Source organism: Sinohyriopsis cumingii, chromosome 11 (genome assembly GCF_028554795.1).
Source record: "Sinohyriopsis cumingii isolate HCF-2022 chromosome 11, ASM2855479v2, whole genome shotgun sequence".
NCBI lineage: Eukaryota > Metazoa > Mollusca > Bivalvia > Unionida > Unionidae > Sinohyriopsis > Sinohyriopsis cumingii.
Window position 1 is genome coordinate 68,220,616 of NC_142971.1, and position 18,941 is coordinate 68,239,556.

At 36.3% G+C, this 18,941-nt stretch overlaps 1 pseudogene across 1 annotated transcript in view; it reads right to left on the reverse strand.

The window, feature by feature from the left end:
* Positions 1–18,941, reverse strand: part of LOC149788628 (uncharacterized) — a 140,111-nt pseudogene that overhangs the window by 20,467 nt on the left and 100,703 nt on the right. Inside the window, exon 15 of the transcript XR_016424184.1 lies at positions 11,649–11,732. The product of XR_016424184.1 is annotated as an uncharacterized LOC149788628 (transcript). The remainder of the gene's footprint in view (positions 1–11,648; positions 11,733–18,941) is intronic.

Here is an 18,941-nt window from a genome sequence, read left to right on the forward strand (position 1 = left end):
TAGCTGCCATCGATTACGTCACAAACCAGATTGACCGCGACCGTCGGTGTTATATTAACGATTCCCGGAGATATGTGTCTTCCGCCGCCGTGTGGATCATTATCATATCTAAGAACAACTGCTGGTGGAATTAATTTTCTCCATGCATCAAGTATTTTAGGAAAAAACTCATCAATGACATCATTGACAGATTTTCTTAATTCGGTTACACTATACCCCGGAAATTTAAAATTTGGTACATCGGCTTCTGTTAATTTATATTTTTCTAACCATCTTTTTGCATCATATCCTTCAAATGATTCTAAACTAACCATCGCTTGAACTATTCGGTTATTAAAATATTCCATATCTGATATAAGCTGATTTAATATTTCCACACGCGTGATGATTTTTTCACGCGATGACGCTGATATGTCAAAAATATGTTCGTTAAAATATTGATTTAGTTGATCTAGTTGTTTTTTACATTCTTGATTGATTTCCTGAAAATATTCAACAATACTACTTCGATAAAGACTAAAACTATTTGCTTTTTCCCCGGAATTGTTAAAAGCCCATAACTCATCATAACTGAGAACGGAAAACCTGCTGAGCATTGATTTATTTTTTAAAATACGTAGTTCTTCCCCGTATGATGGATTAATTTCATGATATGATTGCCTATCCGTGACATAATCAGACTTTTTCGGCTCTGGTGGTATCGGTGTTATCGGTGGTGATATTTCAGGCCATCCTAGCACGGATCTTATCGTGGATCGATAAATATCAACGGCATAATCAGGCGAGTTTATTTCAATCGTCGAGGACAGGGTGGGTTCATGAACATTAATTGATATTTTTGATTCTTTTCCCGTTATTGATTTTATTCTACGCGCAAATTCCTCACTGATCTCTTCAATCTCGTAACTGCCGGTTGGTATTCCAACAACAACCCAGTCAGGTGTTCCATCGGGTTTGTTGTTGTTAGCAAATACGAGCGAATTATTTGCTGGTGTACCATTAAATGATTTTGATCTGATATTTGGCCAGCTGTAATATACTCGTAATTGTGCTAGTGCTATTTCTTTTACTGGAATTCCAGTAGGAAAATTAACACTAAATTCAGGATTAATTGAACTTACCGAGATCATCGTTATCTTTGGCGGAGTTGTGTTGGTCACGATCTGCTGGAGTAATTCTGTCATTATTGATACTTGTATCTTTAATACCTTCGTCGTATATTTTGGTTATCATTGAAAATTCGAAATCAGATATAATTCCATCACTGAGACTCGCTGATAACAACGAGGATAATTTCGAGTATGCTACCGTCGCTGTATGTAATTTTATTTTGTAATCGGATAACTTTTCGTTCGTACAAGTACATATTTTTTTTGTGATGATATTAAGCACACCTGCAATAGTTGTTGCTGCTGAAATACAAATAGTCACAGCTACTGGTGCCATCGTTGTCAACGCTGATAATATTACACCGGTTCCAGCAACAACAGCGGATACTGAATAAACAATCACATCAACGATAACCAATCGTCGTCGATATTTTTTTACTTTTACTGTATATTGATCAACTTGATCTTTTAGCGCAGCCTGCCATTCACGCGCTTGATTGTACCTGTATTGTGCACCGTCCATATATATTTTTATGCAGTAACCAATTGAGGTGTTTCAGCTACAAATTCCAAACACCACCAGTAAGATGTTGCGGTTAATTTCTTATCATCTGCTTCCAGAATAAATATTTCTTCGGTTCCGCTATTTAATATAACAGATACAACCCCGGAAAACCTGTCGGTGGAATGACGCCATGGAAACGTTGTAAATATTTCAAATTTTCCAGCACTAAACACAGACAGCCTGTACACGCCAGTGACTGTTGCGGTATATTTGATAGTATTATTTTGCTGCGACCATGTTGCAAATCCCGATGATACCGTGCATACGATGTTTGTGATATGCCCGGGAGTTATTCCAGCTGAAATTTTAATCAAATTGGTTTTATTGATAATCTCAGGAATTCCCGCTACGACGTCTTGCTGTGTTTGTTTGATCGTGTCTAGGTTACTTTTGACATCAACGAGTTTCATGTCAATGGCGCGTGAAGTACCGAAGAATTTATCTATGGCATCATCGGTTTTTTGAAAATTTCTTCGAAATCTTCCAAAGGCGCCTGCGTGAACGTCATACTCAGCCCGTAACGTGGATAATTTACCGTCTACGGTGCCATAGTTGACGTCGACGTATTTTTTTGTTGCTGCGTCTTCGTCAGATGTTGGATCTCTTAAAACTACTATTTTGTTCCCGTTCATGCTAAGTTCACCCATCATTGTGTCACCGGTGTTTCTCACGCGATTAGCAACACTTTTTGCAATTTCATCTCTGATGGTTTTAAGTGACATACTTGAATCTCTGATTCTACCACCGTCAGTAAACACGGGAATATTATCTGTAACTGCACCAAGTACTCGTCGAACTATATCATTCCATTTGATATTGCTGGTTTTTAGTTTACCATATCGATCCTGAAAAATAACAACTTCATCTGGGTCAACTCCAGCCAGGTTCATGATATCAGCGAGGTCATCCTTAGTCACATACTTCGACAGATCAACGTCGCCGGGCTTTTTCTTAACGCGCGAAGAAGATCTTCCGTAAATATCAACCATTATATAAGATCCGTTGTTTAAAACGCCTTATGCGCAACATATCGGTTGCTTGTATAATCGTGCACGACTTTATGTGGCGGCCTGGATGATTTTGATATAGCGTCGAGTACATTAATTACTTCACGGCCACATATTGGCGGATCTGTCATTGTTTGTGTGGGTAGCGTTGAATACCAAACTTTGGAACCTCTGGTTGTTGCGTGGAGTGGTGCGACATACTTGATAAATTCAACAGGTGGAGCTAACCCGTACGAATCAAAATAAACAATTCCACGCGGATCAACCGCGTATGATACCCAATGAGTACCGGGTCCGGAACGTTCATCGAGATTAATAATACCTGTTTCTAGTTTGTTTGGTTGTTTCGGTAATTGATCTCGCATAAAAACACCTCTAAAGGCAGATATTTTTAATTTTTTAGCAGCATCAAGTAAATCAAAATTTGATGCTGGAACGTCTAACGAAGTGACCCTGGAAGCCTTAGGCCTCTCCCCCAACGAGATCCTGGCAATCTTAGACCGCGTCCCTTTTTTTTGTATCCTTGCCCTGTTGCTTTCTTTAGTGCCATTCCAGCGGCTGTTCCAACAGCACCTAACGCGGCCGCTTTTGCTACGGCTGGAGCAGCTGCAGCTATTAATGCCGGAATGGCCGCAAGTAGTGGAAATATACCACCTGTTTTAACCATGTCTTTGATGGCGCTCGGGGAGAGATGGAATTGAACTCCAGTTTTTGATTCTAGGGCTTTATTGAAATGTTTAATCTGATTATTTGTCAACGATAATTTGTTTGGACCACCACTAATATGATCTCGTTTTAGTGATATTTTAGTTCCGCATTTGTTGGCGGTTTTTGATTGAAGCTTTTTTACCTGACCGGGAGTCAGAGTAACATTAACATGACTATACGACATTTTTATATAAATAATATTTTTTCTGAATAATTAAAGATTTTCCACCGGTGCATCAACGACCCTCATTCTACCACTGCCACCTTCAAGTAACATGGCTTTGTCGCTAAGTATGACCGCGATCGCTCTGTAAAAGGCACCACCAGGTGGTGGGTTAGTAACATGAGCTCGAAAGTGTATATCAACAACAGATTGTTTGGATAAATCAAGATGTTCTAGTGAAAAATAATAAATCGGATACAGACCTGTAAAATCTAGTTGTGATATTTGCAAACCGGTATCTATATTTTGATCACGTCCCATGAATGACATTAAACGATGATATGCGCGCGCTACATGATTTTAATCAAAATTTAGTTGTATATTTTCTGTTGGTTCTTGATGTCCATTTATCCGTAAGGAAACTTCATTAACTCCAAGGTTATCAAATATCATATGCGAATGTTCTTGATCATTTATCCGGTCAATATTTTGTAGTGCAATAAAAATATGTCGTGGTGCAGAAACACCCTGTTGTGATGCTATATGCCATGTAAATAAACCATTAATATTGCTTTGAGCAGCATCTGTGGTTACTGTTAACCATGATAGCAATGATTTACCGCCTTGATCCATAAAAGATAGTAATTTTTGTTCCTCAGTAATAGATGGAGTCATTACTGGCATCCATAGTGAAAGTTTTGATATATTTACTTTACCATCAGCAACACCAGCACCTCGCCAGATTGCATCATTATCATCACCTTTTCTTACGAGCACAATTGTGTGTTTAGCTCCAAAGATGACTTTTCTAACATTTCTGCAAAATCCAAAGATGTGAGATAATGGAATTGCACACGAAAAATTTCTATCATTTCCTAACAGCGCTGTTCGGCGTGTTGCAAATCCCAGGTTGTAAGTCGTATTAACGCTTTTTATAATATCAAAATCAGCACCTGGTCTGTCTGCGTGCTCAAAATCAACTGGTTGTGGATTAACTGCAGTATTTTGTGGTGCTAGTACTTTGGTATACTGAACATGATCAGCGTTGTTGGTAATATCCTTAGCAAACATCATTGTTGGACCAGCCGATCTTGTAAAGTCGTCAGAATATCTCGCCAGACCAATTATTGTTGTAGCAACGTCGACATCATTCTGAATTGATTCAATATTTTTTCCATCAATCATGTATGTGGCGCCACTAAATAATGCCATAATCCCGTTGTTGACAAAACCAACACGCAAATTAGCAGCATATGGCGTATTAGCTACAACATCCGTTACAAGTCTACCTTCTACTTCAATAAACGCCTCAGCGGGCAAGAAATATCTACTTGTATCATGAACCTGTAATTCGATTCTCCCTCGCTGATTTGGTAGTCTTGCGTCATAAGAATAAAACTGATAATCACGTATAGATTCATACTTAAGGACAGGTGCCTCCATATCAAATGCTGGGTCTGATTCGCGCCTGAACATTTTTATTATAGTTACCATTTTTCAAATGATGATCATCGTCGACGAAGACCGCTCCCTGCTATTAAATTTGCTGTTATATTTTTTTCTGCTTCTTCAGATATCGCCGCTAGTTTTTGATTTGCAGCCTGATTTATTATTTTACTTACATCTGCGGGCATCACCTCAGTACTTGCCAGTTTCACCGGTGATTGTTGTTTTCGTCGCAATAATCGTGCTAGTCTTTCCTTGACCGCCGAGAACGCCTTACCAGCAACATTGACAATTGCACCAGGAGCTTTATCACGAACAATATCAATAGCCTTCATCGATAATTGTTTTGCAACAGGTGCTACTTTTGGAGCTATCCTTGTAAATAATCCCTGAATAACATCACCAAGTCCATTTCCGTAAATAACACTATAGATTGGTAATCGTGAGTTTACCGCTCTGACCTGTGTGGGTTTACGATGATTATTATGCACAATCATCTTATTTTATTTACCATTTATCTAATCGCGGTGACTAATCATCAACGAGCTCATCAATAAGTTCTCGGTAAACGCCAATATCCATGATACCACCTCTTGAAATAGTCGCCGACAAATATCAGCTGCTTCATTGGTTATTTCTGGTGAATTATTTCCGGCACGTTTTCCTCCTATGAGAACTTCTAACCGTGACACGTCATTGATGATATTATCAGGACAAACAAAATTATTTCCCAGACCACTGCCAGTAGCTCCTTCTTCTTCTGATTTCTTAAATAGTCTTAAGGGTGATCTTTTTTCCGTTGTTTTCTTAAATAGTCTTGAGGGTGATACTTCTTCTTCTTCTTCCTCACTTATTGTTCTGAGAGATTGTGATACTTCTGATCCTTTTTGTGCAAGATACATGTCTATGTTTCTGCGATAATCATTATATACCTCATCACTGGAGTAAACTCTATCTTTATTGTAATATATACGATATATCCATTTATAACAGATTTCAGGATCACTAATACGAGTGGAAATATATTCAGGTCTTAAAAGTTCTTCTTTTTTATTAAAACTTTCTACTGCAAGTTTTGATAACGTATTAATATCCTTAATTTCTTTTATGAATTTGATACCCACCTTGGTAAATTTATTGCTCAGCATAATCGTTCTTCCTTCATCATCTTTCATATCACCAATCTCAGCACGAAGTTGTCCAATTTCTTCAAGTATTTCCTCACCAACAGGTGGAGGCTGAGCCGCAGCTATTTCCCTGGCTATGCCAGGTGGAAGATCTCGTAAAATCTTCTTTGCTTGTTTAGTTCTTCTTGCTATTTTTTCAGCCTGCGCCGCAGTTTGTTTTGATACCGGAAGAAGATCTTCTTTGATGACAGTTGTAACTTGTTCAGTAGCTGCAGTGACGGGTTTAAATAGTTTTTTAGTGTCCTCTTCAAACTCAAATCATGCTTCTTGCTGCGCTTGTAGATTTTTTCTAAATGAGTCTTTGACAGGAAGAAATTTTTTAATTGCTTCTAATCGTTCTCGAGCTGTTCTTGCAGTATGAGATTCTGGATGTATCATTTCATTATAACATAATAATTTAATTAATATCAGCAGAAGAGGAGCAGCAGAGAGGGTACCTACCAACGTTGGTCGTCAAAAAAATAAACAAGAAATAAATAAACACGTAGAGTACTTTATTTTTTCAGATACTATTTCGAACTGAGATTTTATTAGTATAATCGTCCATTACAGAAATAAAACATCTCAAGGAAAAGTTCATTTGTAAAAATCTTGACCTTTCTACGAGATGATTTTATTTGTTTGTTTTATTTGTTTTGTCGGAATTCTATGGTCTGTTCACCCTCTCTGCTGCTTCAGGTATTGGCATATTTCTATTTTGAAATATTCCAAATATCTCTGAAATTACAACTGTAGTATATTCGCATTATCTACCTATCCTTGAAGGATATTTCTTAACCCTTGCACCTGGTCACCACAGGTATATAAATCTCTCTATATGGGTAATGTTGGTGTGATTTCACCCCATGACTGGAAGATAGATGGGTGTTTTCAAAATATCCCTGTCTCTTTGGAATTGTGAGGCTTCCATACATATTTGATAATACTCCCTTGCCTGATGATACACACACACACCCAAATTTTGACACATTTCTATCAAATATTTACTAAGATTATTGTCATCTGATGATAACCTTATCCACTCCATTTTTGTCAAATTTAGTAGGCTGGTCATACTGTCTTAGTTCTTGAATGATCAGAAATTCTTGGAGATCAATGACCATAAAATTGATTCCCTGTTCAAGATGGCAAAGATTGAAACCTCTGACATTTGTACAGAATCTGGAAATGACAAGTGAGTTACTCTAAGCATCAAGCATGGCAAATCTAAGAAAACTAAAGACATCTGGCTTCCAGACAACCTAAAACAGCTTGAGGAAGATGAACACTACAAACTCATAGTTATTGAAGTAGATGGTATAAAACATGACAAAACGAAGAGCAAGATCAGAAAAGAGTATTTTCAAAATGGCCAGAAGAGTATAAATCTCAAAATTACACGATTATAAGTAATCAATATATCATCAGTTACACAGCTGTCATACATGACAGGTGAAAAAGAAATCAGTTACACAGCTGTCATACATGACAGGTGAAAAAGAAATCAGTTACACAGCTGTCATACATGACAGGTGAAAAAGAAATCAGTTACACAGCTGTCATACATGACAGGTGAAAAAGAAATCAGTTACACAGCTGTCATACATGACAGGTGAAAAAGAAATCAGTTACACAGCTGTCATACATGACAGGTGAAAAAGAAATCAGTTACACAGCTGTCATACATGACAGGTGAAAAAGAAATCAGTTACACAGCTGTCATACATGACAGGTAAAAAATGAAACAGAACATATGAAGAGGACGACAACAGAGCTAATTCCATGCATGTGGCACTGCACCTGAGAATTGATGATAACAGACTGTACCGGACAAGAAAGATCATTGGTAGAGGGTTGATAAGCATGGAAGACTGTGTTAACACTGAAAAATAGAGTATAGCCACATACGTCAGAAGTAAAATTTGTAGCCTTATTCCCAGAACAGAATTTCTTCAAGAGAATAAACCAAACAAGGACTACCAACAAAGAATGCGCAATGAAAGAACAATTAAATAGAAGGAAAGAGCTAGTTACAGTCAGTACATACAGGAAACAGATTGGATAGGACACACAGAAATTGCACCAACTTAGATGCTGAAATCAAAAGATTGGGTTATATGTGACCCAGGTGCGTATTCATCATAAGTGAGTGCGTAAGTGAGTGAGTGATCGATCAGTTCATGAGGTGCATGAAGGGGACAATAACATCGAGCACCATGAACTTAATAAATGCCTCAGGCACTTGTCATATCATCTCTGAACCAACGACACCTTTTTCATTGTGTCTACACCTATTATGATGAATACAATTCACGAGAATTGTGGTATCTGGAAGTTTAGGGCCATTGTGTCTGGTAAGTCATCATTTTTATATTATCGTGTTGCTATATATTGAAATACTGGTGTATAGTATTTGTTCTGTTCTGTTTTAGTATCATATATTAGCATTTGTTCTGTTTCATTGTTGGTTTATTATTTCTTTCCTGTTTTTCTTTTGTCTTGTATCATTGACGCTAAATAAACCCCATGACCCAAGGGTGTTGTGTTTGTTTCTTCTATACAATGGCACCCACCGTGCAGTCACAAAAGGACAGAAGATCGCAGATAAACAATAAAACCACGATTAAACCAGACCGAAGTACTGCTACCAATGCAGACTGAAGAGTGCAAGATAAGAGGTGGAAGTTAACGCTTTTCTTGATTTAGTGCTTTTTCCAACCGGAACAGAGAAAGGAAGTGCGCAGACATTTTTTTTCCATAGCATTTCTTGCGAGGATGTCATTATCTTTGCAATTAATGGACATGAACAATTGTGTGTATAGAATTTGTTTAGTGTTATGTGTTCTGTTTTAAGATTATATATTTGCATTCAGAAGGATTATCGATACTGTAAGTTAAATTTTTCATTTATTCTTGACTTGCTTAGTACTATTAGTCATTTTGCTTTAACTCATTAGTTTCACTAATCAGTATAGTTACACAGTTCTTTTTTCCCCCGACTAGCAAGCATGGTTAGACCTGTATATCACATGCAGCACAGAAACCACCATGTCAACGTCAAATCCTGGTTATGGGCTGCTGTCTTTGTTTAAATTAATACTGACATATTGCCTTTAGCAATTTCAAAGACTTATTTGTTACTAAAAATAATTCTGCATTAGTTTAATGAACATTCCAATGACATCTAATGTATTTATTATGTAACCAAAGTTTTTGTATTATTCATACTTATCTTTAGTGTAATACACCATGATATGTTTATTTGATGTGAAAGCTTACGACTAACATTCATGCGGAATAATAGATAAAGGTGGGGGTAGTTGTCTTCCAAGGAGAATCGGGTGGGTTCAAATCCCACTGGGGCTGACCTACTAGGTCAGTCACACTAGTATCACTACGAAAGGAAAAGAAAGGGAATATGCATTGGTAGTGATAGAAAACCACTATGTATGGTTTCCATTTTTTTTAACTAAAGAAGATAAATATTTCACATTTTATTTATGTTTTTTACTTCTTGATAGATATGAATAACTGTCGTGTATTAATGTTTTTATTTATTTTTGAAGACACAATGTATAGTACTGACTGATTATTTGTTCCTGTAAATTACTATAATATTTTGTTGTTTCTTTTGGCTGCAGGCACAAATTTGTTAAATGTCAGAAGACATTTACATTTAGGGAGGGAGTATGTGACCCAGGTGAATATGTGTCATGAGTGAGTGCATGAGTGAATGATTGATCAGTGCATGAGGCGCAAGAAGGGGACAATAAATGCCGAGTGCCATGCACTTAATAAATGCTCTAGGTGCTCAATGTATTGTCTCTGGACCAACACCACCTTTTTCATTTTGTCTATATCCCTATTATCACAAATGCAATCATGAGAATTGTGGTATCTTGGTATTTAGGGTCTTTATGTCTGGTAAGATGTAGTTTTTCTATTAGCATGTTGCTATATATTGCAATACCGATGTGAGGGTTGTGTATAATATTTGTTCTGTTTTGTTTTAGTATCGTATATAAAGTAATTGTTCTGTTTAAGTGTAGGTTTTTTCTTCGTTTTTCTTTTTCTTGTATCGTTGACACTAAATAAACCCCATGACCCGAGGGTGTCGTGTTCATTTCTTTTGCACAACACCCACCTCACATTATAGAAGAACAGGACCAGGCACTCAAAGAAAAGTCCAGTGTACAAAATCAAGATGTCAAGAGATAGTCAACCACAAAATCATTGAGTTCAGTAAGCTCACCCAGTGTGAGTACAAACACCAGCATGACAAAGTAGCCTTTGAAGTTTATTAGCAGCTATTGGGCTTGAGTACAATACCATGTCGTATCAGTACAAACCAGAAAATTACATTTGAATAAAAAATAAAGCAAATGTCCAGCATAATTTTTGCATCCAGACTGATCAAAGGATACAGCAAAGAAGGCCAGAAATATTGTTTAAAGTAAAGGAGGGGAAGCTGACCAGACGCACAGATATAGCACTGTGACCTGATTGATCTTACCAGGGGATTCACATGACCAAATAATGCAACCTGACTAGAGAGGTCTGAAAGTTTGGAAAATGAAGACAAATCAAGTATGGAGCTAGCAGCACTAGGAGTTAGTAACACACATGATTTAGGAGTTAGTTATATACACAATTTAGGAGTTAGTTATACACACAATTTAGGAGCCTGCCCACAGAAGTTAGGAACTAAAGCCAGAACTAGTCAGTCATGAGATCAGGTGATAAGAGATAAAGCTGAAATCTATGAAACATGACCAAATCAGTATGTATATTATAGTTTTACTTAACCAGGAAGTTTAATTCAGGTATTTAGTCAAATATGTCATGCTTCCAACTACAGAAAGTTGCACTTCTTAAAACAGCAAGGATACTATGGAAGGTAACTGAGACAGAAGGACACAGGAAATGTCCTTATCTCATGTAAGAATGAAACAGCCATAATACCATCAAGAACTATAGATGATAATAATAATAATAATAATAATAAACCGCTCCGGTAGCCTAGTGGTTAGAACATCTGCCTCGGATGCGGGAGGTTGTGGGTTCGATCCCCGGCCAAGTCATACCAGAGACTTACAAAAATGGTACAAACAGATGCCTTGCTTGGTGTTCAGCATTAAGAGGTTAGTGTTAGGACTGGTCGACCTGGCGTCAGGATAATGTGACTGGGTGGGACATCATACTACATGTCTGCAGCATGATGCCCCAGTGCTAGACATCACTATAAACTGCCACATTGCAGACATCGTAGCGACATGACTGAAAAATTGTTAAAGCTATGTTAAAAATCAAAATCACACACACACACAATATTAATAATGATGATAAGAAGAAGAAGAATGTAATGTTTCCAATAAAATATTAAGAGCAAAACATTAAGATTTAGATCATAATTGTCAATCAAAGAATTTGAAATGTTCAATCCATCTTGTTGAATGACATTTGAAAATAAAATCTAATAACTACCTTTTCCAGTTTCAGAAGACCAGTATTGGGATCATCATAAAAAGTAAATATCAACCTGAGATCCTGTGCCCTTAGAACTGGTTCCTGCAAGACAAAATAGAAATAATATGCTGGAAATATCTTAGAAAAAATTTAAAAAGGCACATTTGATAAGAAATACTACTGTGTCAAATGGATATTATGGTGAATTGGACAAAAATAAGATTATATGAGATAAGAAGATAAGAATTCTTTATTTCAGACTACAAAGTCCATACCTCTAAATTAAAATATAATTATAAAGTAAAAACATTGTAAACATAAAAGAACATATATATCATACATACAAGTATACATATCCATCTACAACAATTAACTGTTACATGCATTGTTAAGAATGACATTAAATGGCACAGTTAAATAGTAATTTGTTCCATCTACTAATAATATGAGAATTTATATGAATGTCATAGTTCCAAAGAGATTTCAATAATCATACAGTTTTTACTATAAGATATTCTTGTCATCATTGAGAAAAAATACTTTCTCATTACTTCATCAAAATTGAATACATTATAATTTACAAACATGTTGGAGGCACTGTTCCACCTAGACCTAATAAAAAACGAAGACTATTATTATAACCAATAACTAGTTTTCTTTTCATACATTCACTAAAGTTTGTCCACAGAGGAGCACAATACATAGTGCAGCAATAAGATTGGAATAATCTAATTCTGATATTCAATGAACAATTCTTAAATTTACATAGAAGCATGTTTGTTTGAGTACACAAAAACTGGTAATGTCTCATCATATCCTCATTATCTGACCGATTGGATTTAAAAATAAGACCCAAATAGGTATAACTGTTGACATAAGTAAGAGCATTGCCGATAAGATGTACAGAGGGAGGAGATAGTAATTTGAAAGAAGTTGGCTGAAAGACCATGCATACTGATTTTTTTGTATTATAGATGATATCATTCTCAAATGCATATTGTTCACATATCTTTAATAATTTCCTTAAACCTGTGATAGAAGGACTTATCAATGACATATCATCAGCAAAACTAAAATTGTTAAGGAACAACACATTTGGTGGCAAACGTAACCCCACGTGACACTGACTGAGCTTACGATTTAATTCATCTATATATATATATTAAATAACAATGGGGAAAGAATACCCCCCTGCCGCACCCCATTGGTTACATGGAAAGCACTGGATATTACACTTCCCCATCGCACACAATACAACTCTTTGCCATACCAGTTAACTAAAGTATGAACTATGTAGACAGGTTTTTAATATCACTCAACTTTTTAAAGAGTGTCCAGTGATTGACCCTATCAAATGCCTTGCTAGTGTCTAAAAAGCATGCAAACACTGGGTTGTCATGTTCTACAAGCTAACAGTTTCCTTAAAGGCATATATGCATAAATCTGTTGAATGCTGCTTTTTAAAACCAAACCGATTATTGGAGATTGTGATTTTACATCTTTGTAGTATGATGCATTCAAATATTTTTGAGATAATAGTCGTAAGAGCTATAGGTCTGTAGTTATTTTTGTCCATCAGGTTACCAATTTTGCTGTTTAGAAGCGGTATAATTGTAACTTTTTTTAAATCATCTGGTACAAAGTTATACACAAACATACAATAAAATAAAATCATCAATAGCACATGAAGTCTAGTATCTGAAAATTTAAAATGTTCCACATATAAAAAATCTGATCCTGGACATTTACCGCCTTTTTGTCTTGTAATTGCACTTTGGATCTCAGATAATGTGATTACCTCAATACGAGCAGAAGGGGTATTCAATGCTGAAAGCACATGCTTCTTGTTAGATTCATTTTCAACAGTATTGAGTAAGTCTTCAAAATGATTTTTCCACATGTTGCATATAGTATTCTGACCATGGTTCCCATCAATGCAGATTGGTAGTTTATTGGAAGCTGTTGTAGTATTTTGTTTAACTTGCTTCCAGAATTCACATTGGTCGACATTTTCAAATTTTTGTGCTAGCAAGTCTGCTATATGTTTTACTTCCTCATTCTTACATAATCTATGAGCATACTTAAATTGTGCTCTTGTTTAGTGCATTTGGTTACTGAGATGGCCGTGATGAGGTTTACTGTTATCACGCCACATAATGTAAGCATTTCGTGCAAATGCATGTAGTTCTTTGACACAGTCATTCCAGCCTGGTATAACCTGGTGACCGCGTTTGGATTTACCAGTCAAGCTATTACCAGAGTTTGACAAACCTTTTACTATATCAGTGTACAGTAGTCCCCCTCTTGAACGGACCCCTGACCAACGGCAACACACTCCTTATGGCCAGAATCCATTGGCACCGACGAGTTTGTGTTCAAAAGTACCCCTCACGAAAGGCCACCCAGCTAACGCGACCAGTGGCCAGCATATTAGTGCAATAATATAAAATTTACACCTCACAAGCAGCCACATTTTTATTTTGATATGTATCCAGAACCAGTATTTTATTCATAACGTGTGTTAAGTAATCCGATTTCTGTTTCCCGATGTCAGGTTTTTGTTACTGGAAGAAGTGTTGACTAAAGTACATGTATCACTAAGGTTAATATTATATCATTTATGCCTCACGGGAAGCCACATTTATTCCATAAAGCCAAGAAAGACTCAAATTTTAATCCACACAAAAGGGTAAGTACATGTAATCCAATTAGCCTTACTGCTCTGTTATCATAAGATGTCCAGTTTAGTCACTTCGATAATTGTTAAAATTACAATTATTGAACAGTAGTAACAGTTGAGAAGTGGCAGCATTGATGTACAATACACAAGTCAGCAGGAAAATGGTTTGATAGCCTTTATGGCTTCCCTTAGTAACATGTTCACTTTGATAATTAGTGGCTATTACTAATGAAAATGATTGTCAAACTTGCAAATCCTAACAGACGTGAGGTCAAATCTGCGTGATGTTAAATGGTACATATTGAAGCCATTTTGGCTTCACTCACTTAGTGTAAAGAAATATATAAAAACAATAGGGTACCAGACTGCGACTAACGAATCATGTGACAAGATCACTTCTTTTAAAAACACACGGCAATTTGTTTTGATACATAAAAAATTGTTTTATCAGTATTGTAGTTGGCAACATGAATAACTTACTGCTAAAAGATCAACATCTCATCAAGGAAAAGAAAAATTCTCAGTTTATAAGAGAATGTGAAAGTAATTCAACTGACCGAGAGGTTGGGGGTTGGGAGTTGGGGGAGTTGAGGATCCTTGCAGAAAACTAATGTTGGAAAGACTCAGATAAACGATATCATGTAAGATAAGGAAACAATTCCGCAGAAGTGGGAAGTGAAATGGATGAAGAAAGGAAGATTGTTTGAGCCAGGAGATGTTTGTATCCTGATTTGAATGACAAGAAAAAGCAGCAATTTTGTCAGCTGAATTGAGATATGACAACTTTACCGCAAGTAACAGATGGTTGCATAGATTTCAAGGGCGACACAATATTAAGTGTTCTGTCCTTAGTGAAGAATCAGCTGATGTTAATAATGAAGTTGTCGAAGATTGGAACAAAAGACTAAACGATATATGCAGGGGATATGACAGCAAGGATATTTTTAATTGTGATGATACTGGTTTGATTTTTAGACTGTTACCAACAGAGTGACAGATGATGTGATCTGTAACATAATTATAAAGACAGTTTTAAAACTATATCAATGGTTATTCATAACATTCTTTTGAAAAAGATGAAACAGTTTGTTTTCATTTATTTCACAACATGCATGTGATATTTTAATGAAAATATTAAATGTTTTAGAATTAAATGTACTTGTGACTTTCTTCATATGTATTTACTATTCACATTTGTCATCCCCCTCTAGAAAGGCCACCCTCATTCTAAGGCCACAATGTGGGATCTCAATTTAATAAGAATGCAGAAGTCTGAGTATAATTCAGTTTTTCATCAGAAGTAAGGTCTGACCAATTGATGTTGTATTTCAAGTTTGAGAGTTCACTGGGGCAAGAATCAAATCTGGGAAGTAGATCAGTCTTAATAGTCATTAAAGTAGGATGATGTTCGGACCCTACTAGGGTGTGAAGTATTCTCATATCACTTAGAGCGGAATGAGCAGACTGTGTAGAGACACAATGATCCAACCAAGACACTGTATTGTGTGAATCAGCGACATAAGTAAAATTTGTTGTGTGGTCTGCTATTAGTTTTAAGTCCAGTATGATATAACCATATTTGTCACAAAATAGGCGAAGTTCATCTCCAACGGGAGTGGATTTGAGCATATTAGCATTCCAATCTCCTACTACATAAGCATTTAGAGTATTAGCATTTTCTACAATAGAATTAATTTTGCCCAAATAATTTACAAATTCCCCAAAATTTTCTGCAATATCACAAGGTAAATAGATATTGACAAAAAGCAAAGAGGAATCCCCCGTATGGATAGTAATACCTATTAATCTGGGATCATCGAGGTGTTGTACTTCTACAATACTTGCAAGGGATCTGCGGCATAGTACCTTGACACCTCCGTAAGGTCTATCTGAATGAATATCATTGGAAGATTTGATTGGTGATTACCCTGATCCACAGAACTCATGTACAGATGAGAGACAGTCTAACTCACTGTCGAGAAGCCAGAGTTTTTGTAAGAAACAAATATCGGTACTATCCAATAAAATTCTTACATTTTGTATATTTCTTGTTAATGAACGACAGCTATAAAAAGAAATGCATAAAGTATCCATTATGTATATTTGAGTCCAATTTGTGGATATTATGGTTTAATTCCAACTTTGATAGTAGTCTCTAACTAATGCATTTCTTGGCCATGCATCCACGTTCATCATTGCATTGTGCATAGGGTTATCACATGTGATTTTGAAGCTGGCACAGGTATTAAATTTTGTTTGCAGCTTTTCCACATGGGTGGGCGTAACTCCAGTGTAATGCTCAATATGCGAGGAAATGTCAAATTCCTGTGTTTCGGGGGCAAGTCTTGTCACGAATATGCATCGCTGTCACACTGGATGCACTGCACGCAAATTAGAAGTCGCTGCCTTTCCTATGATAACACTTCCACGCCTTCTTGGAAACTGGAGTGTGGATTGGACATTCATAAACTTATTAAACCGTTGTTGATGCAGATTTGTGCGCAATGATTTGTGTGGAAATGCTGCCATAGACAGGTTGTTGTTCCTCAGAGAACTTGTGACTTGAGCAAACATTTTATCATTTTCCAACTCCTTGTCTTGGGCACTGGTGTCTTCTGAACATGTGACCATTTTTAACGTAGTTGTGCTGTGGTTTTATTTACTGTCATCTGATTTATTATTATAATGGATTTCTGCTGCTGTATCCCATAAAGCAGAGAAGGTCTTGTTTGCACTAGCCCAAGTCTCGTTGCTGTTTGAGTCCATGCATTGCATACCTTCGTGTGTGCTAATAGTAACGGTTCTTTTGAACGACTGGGTTCAGGGGTATTCCTCGTTGACCTACATGGTTGACTTTTCAGCTCACGATTTATTGTACTGTAGCCTCGGTTTGCAGATGAATTCTCAGTGAGTACAATGTCAGACTGAACTGTGTTCAAAGTGTCAACATGGGAAGGCAATGTACTTTTGACTGTTGAACATGGATGGGTTTGTTCACATAAATGTTGCATTGCACATAATGTCTCCGCCTGGACTGACTTAAGTATGTCCACTGAATGTTTCACATTTTTCATGTCCTTCAATAAAATTGACATGTCCACATAATTGTAAGATACAGGTGACAACTTTGAGAGATCCAAACACACAAAAACTTGGTATGTCATTTGGGTCTGTGGACATATTGTTTATAGATTTATCCATACCCTTCCTCTTTATCATTCTCTCAGCTGTTTGAACCACTGAGAACAGGGTCCATTTTGCACCCTCAATGTCACTGTCACAATATGTGTCTACACACAGTTTCACAATATAATCAAATGGCAATGTGTTCATTTTGTTTTGTACAAAACAAAGCAGTTCATTCACCATTATTGACAAGCTATCAATGAACTGCTGTCGTTGGTAATCTGCCACCATATTTGTAGGGCTTCTCTTCACCCTAGGAAATCTTTTCAGCTCACATTTCTTACAAAGGAATAAGTCTCCCTGACACAATTGACCAGTAGAGGTTCCACAATCTTTACACTGCATGTCTAAGTCAAAATTGCAATGGATAGGTTAAAATAAAAACTAAGAATATTTAAAACATTATCACAACTATTCGACAACAGTGTTATAGCGCCAACATCTTGTCGGCCTTGTTGACATAAAATGTTTGCAAGCTAATTACAGTTCAATTTTTTTAGATATCAGACAGAAGAATAGTTTAGAAAGCTTTTACCATAGAGATCTCTCTCTGTCTCTCTCCAGACGACAAGTCTTACTAACAGTTGGGTAAATGAAATCATGTATTTTCAAAGTTGTGTTTACGTACTCCTTTTAAAAGTAAATGGTACAGTAACTCTCTAAATGATCACACTCACAAGAACAATTAGAAAAAATATGAATAAAAGAATTGTGTTGTACTAAATTGATATTTAATCTCAAATAAATATTACAACTAACTTTAAAAGATAGCAATATTAAAAACAAAAGTGTAATATAACCTCTTCAAAATATTTTGCTCGCATTTTTCACATATGTTTAGAAAGTTTATACCAGAGAGATCTCTCTCTGTCTCTCTCCAGACGACAAGTCTTACTAACAGTTGGGTAAATGAAATCATGTATTTTCAAAGTTGTGTTTATGTACTCCTTTTAAAATTTAAAATTTAGAGAGTTACTGTACCATTTGCCTATTTTGATTTTGGTGCTGTTTTTTTTCATGGAATTATTTTTTATCACACAACTAAAATATTTGTAAAACAAACATCTCCACACTACTTTGTTGTTCCACCCACTTTTAAAACCTGTGGCGACCCGATATTCAGGTATGAGGGGTGTATAAATAAACCCAGGGACCAATTTTATTTGCAAATATGAATTCGTCTTTTCATGAACATAAACTAAATATTCCATGAGGGTTTCTATAATTACTTGTATTTGATGTGTAATATTTATAAGATGGGGTCAATATCAGCAGAATTTTTCTTTCATATGCTTTCAGTGCGTTGTGTAGTTAATGGAGTGTGGATCTGAATAGTTCCCATGTTATGACCAAGGACCTACTACCAGAACACAATGTGCCACACATAAAACAATAATCCCAAATCCAGCATTATGGCCATTATTCTTAAGAATATAATTTACAGT